Source organism: Alexandromys fortis, unplaced genomic scaffold (genome assembly GCF_014885135.2).
Source record: "Alexandromys fortis isolate MF-2015 unplaced genomic scaffold, M_Fortis_MF-2015_v1.1 scaffold_370, whole genome shotgun sequence".
In the NCBI taxonomy this organism is placed as follows: domain Eukaryota; kingdom Metazoa; phylum Chordata; class Mammalia; order Rodentia; family Cricetidae; genus Alexandromys; species Alexandromys fortis.
This window is the reverse complement of record NW_026068242.1, coordinates 464,810-474,418: the sequence shown is the minus strand read 5'-3', so window position 1 is coordinate 474,418 and position 9,609 is coordinate 464,810.

Genomic DNA, 9,609 nt, shown 5'->3' with positions numbered 1-9,609 from the left:
GCTGAGCAGGGCGCCCTTCCTGCAGGACAGCTGATGGAGCAAAAAAAAAAAAAAAAAAGTCCAGGAGAGATGACATTCCAGGGCTCCTCCAGGGATCCAGGGCTCCTTCCAGGTCCTGGGGAGCAGAGAGCGCATCAAGGGAACTGGACTAAAAGGGACTGGGGACACCTGAACTTGCAAGCTGCCTTGGTGGGGTGATGTCAACCTTAGGGAATGGAGGGGGTGGGGGCAATCTTGGGGTTCAGGTGTGCTATTTGGCCCCCAGGCGTGAATAGTGGGAGCTGGGAGACGCCTGAAGCCCTGCGTCATCTCCTCTGGGACCCAGGCTACCTCCCCCTGGCCCGGCCTGCTACCCTCTGTGGTGGCCCCACCCGGGGCCTGGCTTCCTGCTCCTCCCCAACACAGATCTTACCCTGCCAAGTGACCTAGCCTGCTCTGGTAACCTGGGCCCTAACCACTGTTAGTTTTCTTAGTCTGAACTAGAACTAGTCTCCAGCCTGCTCCTGCCCCCGCCCCCTTTCCCAGCGGGAACACAATGACGAGGGAAAGAGCAGTCTAATGGTTGGGGCTCGAGACACTGGCATGGAAGGTTGGGGGGCTTGGCCTCACATCCTGTCAGGCTGCCAAGGGAAGAGAGGAAACAAAAGACTTCCCCTTACCGGGACAATGAGCCTCCCACTAATTCTCCTCCACCCTCCCACGCTCCACCTTTCCACCCCCCTCCCCGCCCCCCCCCCCGTCCTCCAGCTTCCCTCCTCTTCTCCGTGCTCCCTCCCCCACCCCAGCAAGCTCTACCCTACCCCTTTCTCCTCCTCCACTAGGTCCCAACTGGTCGGGTTCTCTACTTGCTGACATCCCAACAGCATTCCGGGGGCCCTCTTCTTGACAAGGTTGAAGGCAAGGTGGAGAGGCACCCCTGTAGTAGTAAGGGGTGAACGGCCCCACCTTGCCTCTCTTTTTTATTTTATTTATGTATTTACTTTTTATTTTTTGTTTTCCGAGACAGGGTTTCTCTGTGTAGCCCTGGCTGTCCTGGATCTCACTCTGTAGACCAGGTTGGCATCAAACTCACAGAGATCCGCCCGCCTCTGCCTTCTGAGTGCTGGGATTAAAGGTGTGCACCACCACCGCCCAGCTTAACCAGCCCCTATTAATAGTGAATGTCAAGTATGAGCTTGGGGCTAGGAATGTGGCTCGGTTTGCTGACTGCTTACCCAGGCACCCGAAAAGCCCGGCTTTTCCCTACCATTGCATAAACCAGCAGGGTGGTACTTGCCTATAATCCCAGTCCTGGGAGGAAAGAGGATCCAGAGTTCAAGGTCATCCTCAAACATAAAGAGTAAAGGAGTTGGATGCCAGCCTGGGCTACATAGTGCCGGTTTCAAAAAGAGAAATGGACAAGAAAAGATCCTGCTGCCTCTGCAGAAGAATGACACCCTCAACCTGGGCAGGCTTTTGTCAGCCAGTGACTGCGTGGCCAAGGAGGGAAGGCTGAAGGAGCTATCTGGTACTTGAGGTGGCATGGGGTGGTCCATCTCTATGTTGACCCCAGTGGAAGAAAGAAACAGTGGGTCAGCAGATCTGGTGGGCCTTTGACAGGTCACCGAACCTTCTTTTTAAACTTTAGTGTCTGTGTGCACGCACACACTCATGTGCACACGCACATGCAATCTTGAACCTGTGCCATGGCTTATGAATAAAAGATCATAGGAAAACTTGTGGGAACCGGTTCTCTCCTTCCACCATGTGGGGTCTGGGGAATCAAGCTCAAGTCTTCAAGATTGGTGGTGAGCAGCGGGGGGGGAGGGGGGGCGGTGGTGGCGCACCCCTTTAATCCCAGCGCTCGGGAGGTAGAGGCAGGAGGATCTCTGTGATTTCGAGGCCAGACTGGTCTATAGAGTGAGTTCCAGGCCAGCCAGTGCTGCTTCACAGAGAAACCCTGTCTTGGGGGAAAAAAGAAAGAGAAGAAGAAAGTTCTGAGCTGACAAATGGGCGCTGGGATCCCCTGAAAGAGCAGCCAGTAGCCAGTGCTCTCAACCACCAAGCCAGCTCTCCAGTCCCAATCTGTATTCCTTTAAGTGTGCTCACGTGTCTCTCAAATGGGTCTCTCAGCCTGTAAAAGGGTTAGTATTATGTTATCCATATATAATGGACCCTTTAGCAACAACAATGTGAAGTCCTGAACCGCCACCCCCCAGTGAAAAGTACAGCTATGGAGATAACCTCAGTGAAGCCCGAAAACCTTTAGTGTCTGATCCGAGCAGGTGATCATAGAACTCAGACACTAAGAAGATACTATGAACCAAAGAGATGGCTCAGTGGTGAAGAGAGCCTCCTGCCCTTGCCAGGAACCTGGGTTTGGTTTCCAGCACCCACATGATAGCTCACAGCCATCTGTAACTCCAGTAACAGGAGATTCAGTGACCTTTCCTGGCTGCTACAGAAAATGGGCGCACAGATAAACATGCTCATGGTGATTAGAAGTGTTAGATCCCCTGGAACTGGACTGAGACATGAGGTCTCTCCAGCCTCATAACCTTTCTCTGAAAAAATATACTGAGCTGGGCAGTGGTGGTGCACACCTTTAAGCCCAGCACTCGGGGATGCAGAGCCAGGTGGATCTCCGAGTTAGAGGTCAGCCTGGTCTACAGAGCAAATTCCAGGACAGCTGGGGCTACTGAGAAAACCCCTGTCTTGATCAACCAAAGCATGGTGGTCCATGTCTCGCACTCAGGAGGCAAAGGGAAGCAGATCTATCTACATCATCGTGAGCTCCAGGCCAGTCAGAGCTGCATAGTGAGACCCTGTCTCAAAAACTGTTTTTAAAAAGGAAATGGTTGGCGAGGGCTAATACAGCTTGATAAGATTTTACACAGCATAGGTGGAGATACTAACTTATTTAGTTCTTTGTGGTGTTATTTATCTTTGAGTTCTACAACGTTTTTGTTACCTGGGCCTCTGATAAGCTTGGAGGGGCCAACTGGAGATGTTTAGTTTGGCCTAGGACCAAAGGTTGGCCAGCATTTGTTCCCTTTCGGCTAACCCTGTATTCCTTAGGACTACACGTGGTATTGCAGTCAGAGCCAGTGTCTCCCCGTAGGCCACATCTGGCTGCTGAGGGGGCTCCTGTCTGGACAAACAATCTCAACATGACCCTCACCCGAAGAAATGTACTTAGTGCCCTCAGGAGAACTGCCCATTCCTAGCTGAAGTTTAATCCCTTTAACCTGCATTGTTTTCGGTCTCTATCTGCCAACTGATGTTTAATTGCCTCTCACACTCCGGAGGCCGCCAGGAACCGGGCACACCTGCTTCCAGCATCCGCCCAAGCCCGATAGCATTAGAAGACCAATAAATCCACAATTTCACACGATCTTCAGTTACAGCGGGCGAGGGCATCATCGATGCGGTTGCTGTTGCTCCCGAGCACTCCATTAGGGAAGTGGCGGGGAAACCTCCTTCCCCCACCGTACAGTAGAAATCAACTGGACCTGTGTTTTGTATTTTTTTTTCCACACCTATGGTAAACTGCCAGTTAGGTCCCAAGGCCGTAGCAAGATCTACCAGCGCACATTTGGTTCTCTGCCAATTGGCCCCCCACAGACTCCAGTTCAATGCAAATCTACCCACATTTGCCTCCTAGTGACAGAGAGAGGTTCCCTGTTTGGCTTGTTTTCTTTTCATCTGTTTTTACTTGTTTTAGCACCTTGTGGACCTGGGTCACACAACAGACTAAGCCATTTATGTTTGTTGACACCTTTTCTACCTCTTAGGGATTGTGTCCCTGTGGTGCTCAGGAGGGCCAATAAAGCCCCCTGCCAGCCATTCAGTTGCTCAGCTCGCTTTCCTTTCTCTCTCTCTCTCTCTCTCTCTCTCTCTCTCTCTCTCTCCCCTTGCTACCTTCCACCTTTTTTTTTTTTTTTTTTTTTTTTTTGGACAGGGTTTCTCTGTGTAGTCCTGGCTGTCCTGGAACTTGCTCTGTAGACCAGGCTGGCCTTAAACTCAGAGATCTCTGTCTCAGAAGGGCATGTGTGGTTGTCTCATCCCCTTCTCTGCTCCTGTTTCCCTTCGAGGCTCTTTCATTGCTGGTTTAAAAGTCTTCTCTAATTCTAGAAGTTTCTGTGACTACTTTCGATGTGTTGTGTTCCAGAAGGTTTGCTGTGAGCAGGACAGCAGTGTGGCGACTGTCACGTGCTTCTTGAAGTTTCAATAAGTTGGAAAAGAACCACCAACTGCAATTTTTAAAAGATGTATTTATTTATTTGGTTTTTTTGAGACAGGGTTTCTCTGTAGTTTTGGAGCCTGTCCTGGAACTAGTAAAAGATGCATTTATTTTTATTTTGTGTGTATGGGTGTTTTGACTACACAAACATCTGTGTACCATGTGCATGCAGTGCCCAAGGAAGCCAGAAGAGGGCATCAGTTCCCTGGGAACTGGAGTTACAGACAGTTGTGAGCTGCCATATGGGTGCTGGGAATTGAACCTGGGTCCTCTGGAAGACACTGCTCTTAACTGCTCTGCCATTTCTCTAGTCCCACAAATGATTTTTAATTATGATTTTACTTTTGTGTTATATGTGTGTATATGTTCCCATGTGTGTGCAGGTGCCTAAGAAGTCAGAAGAGACCTTGGGATCCCCTGGAGCTAGATAGAGTTCTAGGCAGTTGTGAACTGTGCCAGGTGGGGGTGCAGGGACCCAACTTCTGGTCCTGGCCAAGAGCAGCAAGCACTTGTAATAACCGAGCCATCTCTCCAGCCCATATCTCATGCTGTCTAGAAAAGCGGCATTTATTATAAACGCTCCCATGGATCTCTCTGAGATGCTCTCGTGATTTTTGTTTCGTTTGTTCTGCTGTTGGTTGTACCAGCAATAGGACTCAGCCCTGTGTCTGCTAAGCATTTGCCCTGTTACTGAGCCACATCACCAGCTGTCTAGGTGATGCTGATACTTCCATTTCCTCCTCTCGGCTTGTTTCCTGTGAGATGTGTGCTTTTTGCTGGGTGTGGTAGCTCATAGTTTATAATCTAGCACCTGGGAGGCCGAAGAAGGAGAATTGGGTGTTTGAGGGCAGTCGGGCAGGGCTACATGAGACCTTTTCCCAAGCAAACAGAAGGAGCCACTGAGATGACTTAGCCAGGAAAGGTATTTGCCAGCAAGCCTGACGGCCTGAGTTTAATCCTTGGGACCCACAGGGTAGAAGGAGAGAACCAAGTCCTTGTCATTTTATTTTTTATTTTTATGTGTGGGAGTGCTTTGTCTGCATGTACGTGTGTGCGCCACAGGCACATACAAAAAAGGAAGAAAGATCCCTGAAATTGTAGTTAAAGATGGTTTTGAGCTACTGTGTTTATGCTGAGAACTGAACCCACGTCCTCTGTAAGAGCAACAATTGTTCTTAACCCTGGAATCGTCTTTGTAGTCCTAAGAATCAACTCTTGCAAGTCACTTCTGAACTCCACATTTTTAATGTTACCTGTGTATGTGTATATAAACACATGCATATACTAAACAAGCAGATAATGTTTTAAAAAATATTTGGATGGGTATGGTGCTGCTTGTTGGATGTAGAGACTAGAGCATCATGAGTTCAAGATCAGCCGGGGCTACATGTCAAGACTCTGTCTCAAAAACTGAAAAAGGCTTTGAGCAGTACAACTCTCTCAACAATGTACAATACCTCTACCAAATTCTTTTTTTTTTTCTTTCTTTGGTTGTTGTTTGTTTTTGAGACAGGGTTTCTCTGTGTAGCTCTGGCTGTCCTGGAACTCAGTCTGTAGAGCAGGCTGGCCTCTAACTCACAGAGATTTGCCTGCCTCTGCCTCCCGAGTGCTGGGATTAAAGGCATGCACCACCACACCCAGCCCTACCAATTCTTTTTGTATAAGAGCTGTGGGGAGGTAGAGACAGAAGGATCGAGCGTTCAGAGTGAGCCTCACCTACATGGAAAGTTTGCGTCCAGCCCGGGACACGTGAGACCCCCATCCCAGTGATTAACAACAGTGAAAATGGGGCTAATAAAGGGCCTTGTCCAATTTTAGGTTATTTCAAGTGTCGTTATGCCTGGGACTCACTGAAGAGCTGCTCAGGGCTGAGGATGTACCTGCAGGTGGAGTGTTTGCCTAGTATGCTCAAAGCCCTGGTTCAACCCCCAGCACCTGCATAAATGCAGTGAAGTGGTGCATGCCTGCTGCAATAGCAGCACCGAGCAGAACAGGGGTCAAATGCCACCTTCGGTTACACATTGATTTCTAGGCTACCCTGGGATGTCTCAAAAGGAGAAAAGGGGATGAGGACTGCTGTGGAGATGGCTCAGTGGGTCAAACACTTGCCACACAAGCATGAGGCCATGAGGATTTGGGTTCTGATCCTTGTAGGTGTAAGTGCCAGGGTGGCACCAGCTTGTGACCCTAGCAGGGTTGCGGGGGGGGGGGGCACAGACAGATAATACCCAGGGGCTCTCTGTCCCCAGTCGAGCCAAAATAGAAAGCTCTAGGTTCAGAGAGAAACTATGTCCAAAAAACAAGGTGAACAGCAACAGAAGACACCTGTGATGAACTTCTGGCCTCTGCATGCAAAAAAGAGCGGGCATACACACCCGAAAACCACCTCCAGAAAACGGTTTAACGTGGTGGTATTTATTAACTAGGACCAGGGAAGCAGCCAGACAGGTGAGGGGCGCTGGAGTTTAAACATCATGGAACTTTGAAATAATCTTGAACTTTGGACTTGACAGGGTTAAGCATGCCAAGAGAGGAGTGCTGGGCGAGAGGAGCTGTGGCGACTTCTACAGTTTATACTTTAAAGGGGTAGATAGCTAGTTTGGTCTCTGTTATTTCCAGCATACAGGAACTTTTCTTCTGGTTTATTCTTATCAATTTTTGGTTTTGTTTTTATAACATTTGGGGTGTGTGTGCACGTGCATATGTGTGTGTGTGTGTGTGTGTGTGTGTGAGTGAGCGTGTGTGTCAGTGGGGGGTCAGAGGAAAACTTGTAGGAATCAGTTCTTTCCTACTCAAACTCAGTCAGTGCGTTTCACATCAAGGTCTTTTGCCCCCTCAGCCATCTTGTCAGCCTCTTACTAAGTTTTGAATGTTAGCCTACAAAGTAACGTGTTTTGCTACAACATTTCCTACCTACATTTTTGTCATTATCCTTTGTTCTTGTTCTTCTCCCCTCTCACACTGCCCTTCCTCTATCCTTTGGTTACTATTTTTCTGAGACAAGATTTTACTGACTGGCTTAGAACCCACTAAGTAAGGCAGGGCGCAGTGGTTTCAAAATTCCGGCAGTCTTGCTTCTGCTTCCTTAGTGCTGGGATTACAGGCCTGCAGCACTAAGCCCCGTTTACGCATCCGGAAAAGTTTTATCTCTGTGAGGGCTCAAAACAAACCGTCAGGATGTGAAAGGGGAATCCTAGGCTGGGGTTGTGGGTCAGTGGGGGGGTTCCGTCCAGAACACTTCATAAATCTGGTGAGCTGGTTGCACGTCTGTAGTCCTGGCACTGAGGTCTCTGCAGGAGGATCGAGAGTTCAAGGTCATATTCAAATATATATAAATCTGAGGTTTGCTTGGGCTAGAAAAAGGGAAAAAAAAAAGCCGCCTGCTGTTAAGGTTGTTCAGGAGGCCGGGGCGTGTGGTGTGTAACTATTGGCCTGGCAGTGTGTGAGTTCCTCACTGTTATTGCCTGGACACAGTTGATTGCTAACACTTGCCATGCGGGAATGGGAAAGGGCTCCATGCTTTAGTTTATTGTTATTTTTTATATTTTCCAAGTTTTTTTTTATGTGTATGGGTGTTTTGCCTACATGTTTGGCTGTGCACCACATGTGTGCCTGGTTGCCCACAGAGGTCCAAAGAGGGCGTTGGATGGGGATCCAAAGGAACTGGAGTTAGAGACGGTTGTGAGCCACCGTGTAAGTGCTGGGGACCAAACTCACGCCTTCTGTAAAAGTCACATGTGCCCTGCACTGCTAACTCATCTCTCCAGGCCTTTAATCTTTTAATTAAAATTTTATCTATTTATTTATTGGGTTAGGTGGGAGCCAGTGCATGCCGCAGCGTACACGTGGCGGTCAGAGGACAGACGACTTCTGGAAACCCATTTTCTCCTCACCCCATGTTTAGTCTGTCATTCCAACTCAGACGGTCACTTTAACCGCCGAGCCATCATTTCGTGTTCCTCCAAAGTGTCCTCATACTGAGGAAAAAATGCTTTGGGATTTCTTTGGGTCTCTTTGAGGCAAGCACTGATTCTGGTCTAAGACGAGTTCACACCTGCAGCAGGCAACTGAGGTAGTTTGGCAACAAAGCGGTTCTGGGGGCTGGGGGTCGGAGCGTTGGAAGGAATGATCTCATCTGCACAGGATAAATGGAGGGTGCTTCCTGACCAGCGGAGTCAAACTCTCAGGCGTCACTTGCCTGGAAAAGGGAAATCACGGGATTTTCACCAGCTGTGTGTGTGTGTGTGAGTGTGTGTGCGTTTGTTTTTTTAAGACTTGCAATGTAATTCGGCCTGAAACTTGCCCCTGCTTTCCTTTCAAGTAGAGGGGGTTACAGGTATGCAGCGCCACGCTGGACTTATGCAGGGCTGAGGAGCTAACCCGGGGCTTTCTGGGTGCTGAGGAGGCTGTCTGCTAAGCTCTCTGCCATTCCTACCATTGCAGTCCGGTGGGCTGTTTCATCTTTTCAGCCCGTCTCATCAATAGCACCTTCCTCCACTCTGCCTCATCCCTTCCATTCTGCTCGTCTCTCCGTTCTTGCGGGGTTAATCCTCTCTGCATACTAATGCTTTGCCTCTCCCACTAAATGAGAAAAACTGAAGCCGTCAAAGGCTTGACCGTGGCCTGATGATAGTGGCGCCTAGGGAGAGACTGAAGCCGTGTGAAGATCGGGGGACCCGGGTGCAGAATGATAGCTGCAAAAAGGGGGTGTCTGTGGATAAGAGAAGGGGAGCCTGAGACTGCATGGGGAAGGAGGAGGGGACTCCCAGCTCCAGCCGGTCAGCCTGGCTCCAGCCAAACCGGCTGTTTCCTGCCCTGGCTGACCCCCCACCCCGGAGCAGGACCCAGGCTGGGGAGTGAGGGAAGGCGGTGTGGGGGGAGAGGCACTCCTTGCGGCGGGAAGATAAGTGCACTGGGACGAGAGGTCATCACGGGTCTCCTGTGTCCTTTGGGAGGTGTGGTTAGGGTATTTGGCAGGCCCTCAGGTGCCCCAGACTCCTGCCTCAGAGTTTCCAGACTGCACTAATTACCTTAAATCAAAGTCTCCTTCCCGCAGCCCTCTAGGGACCGACTTCGGTAGCACCTCTCCCATCCATCCATAGTGCGCCCCCCACTACCCGTGCCCTTAAATTGATGGGGAGCACATCTTTCCTGGACCCCCCCTCAAACTGATGGGGGGTGTTGGCAAATGAGAGGAAGGGCCCTCCCAGTCATCCCGAGGGCCCCCAGAAGCCAGACAGGAAACAGCCTCAGGAAAGAGCCACAGCGGTCTCCACCCCCGCCCTGGAGGTCAAGGCTGCGGGCGGCGGGGGAGTGTCCCCCTCCAGAGAGAGAGAGAGAGAGAGAGAGAGAGAGAGAGAGAGAGAGAGAGAGAGAGAGAGGAGGTG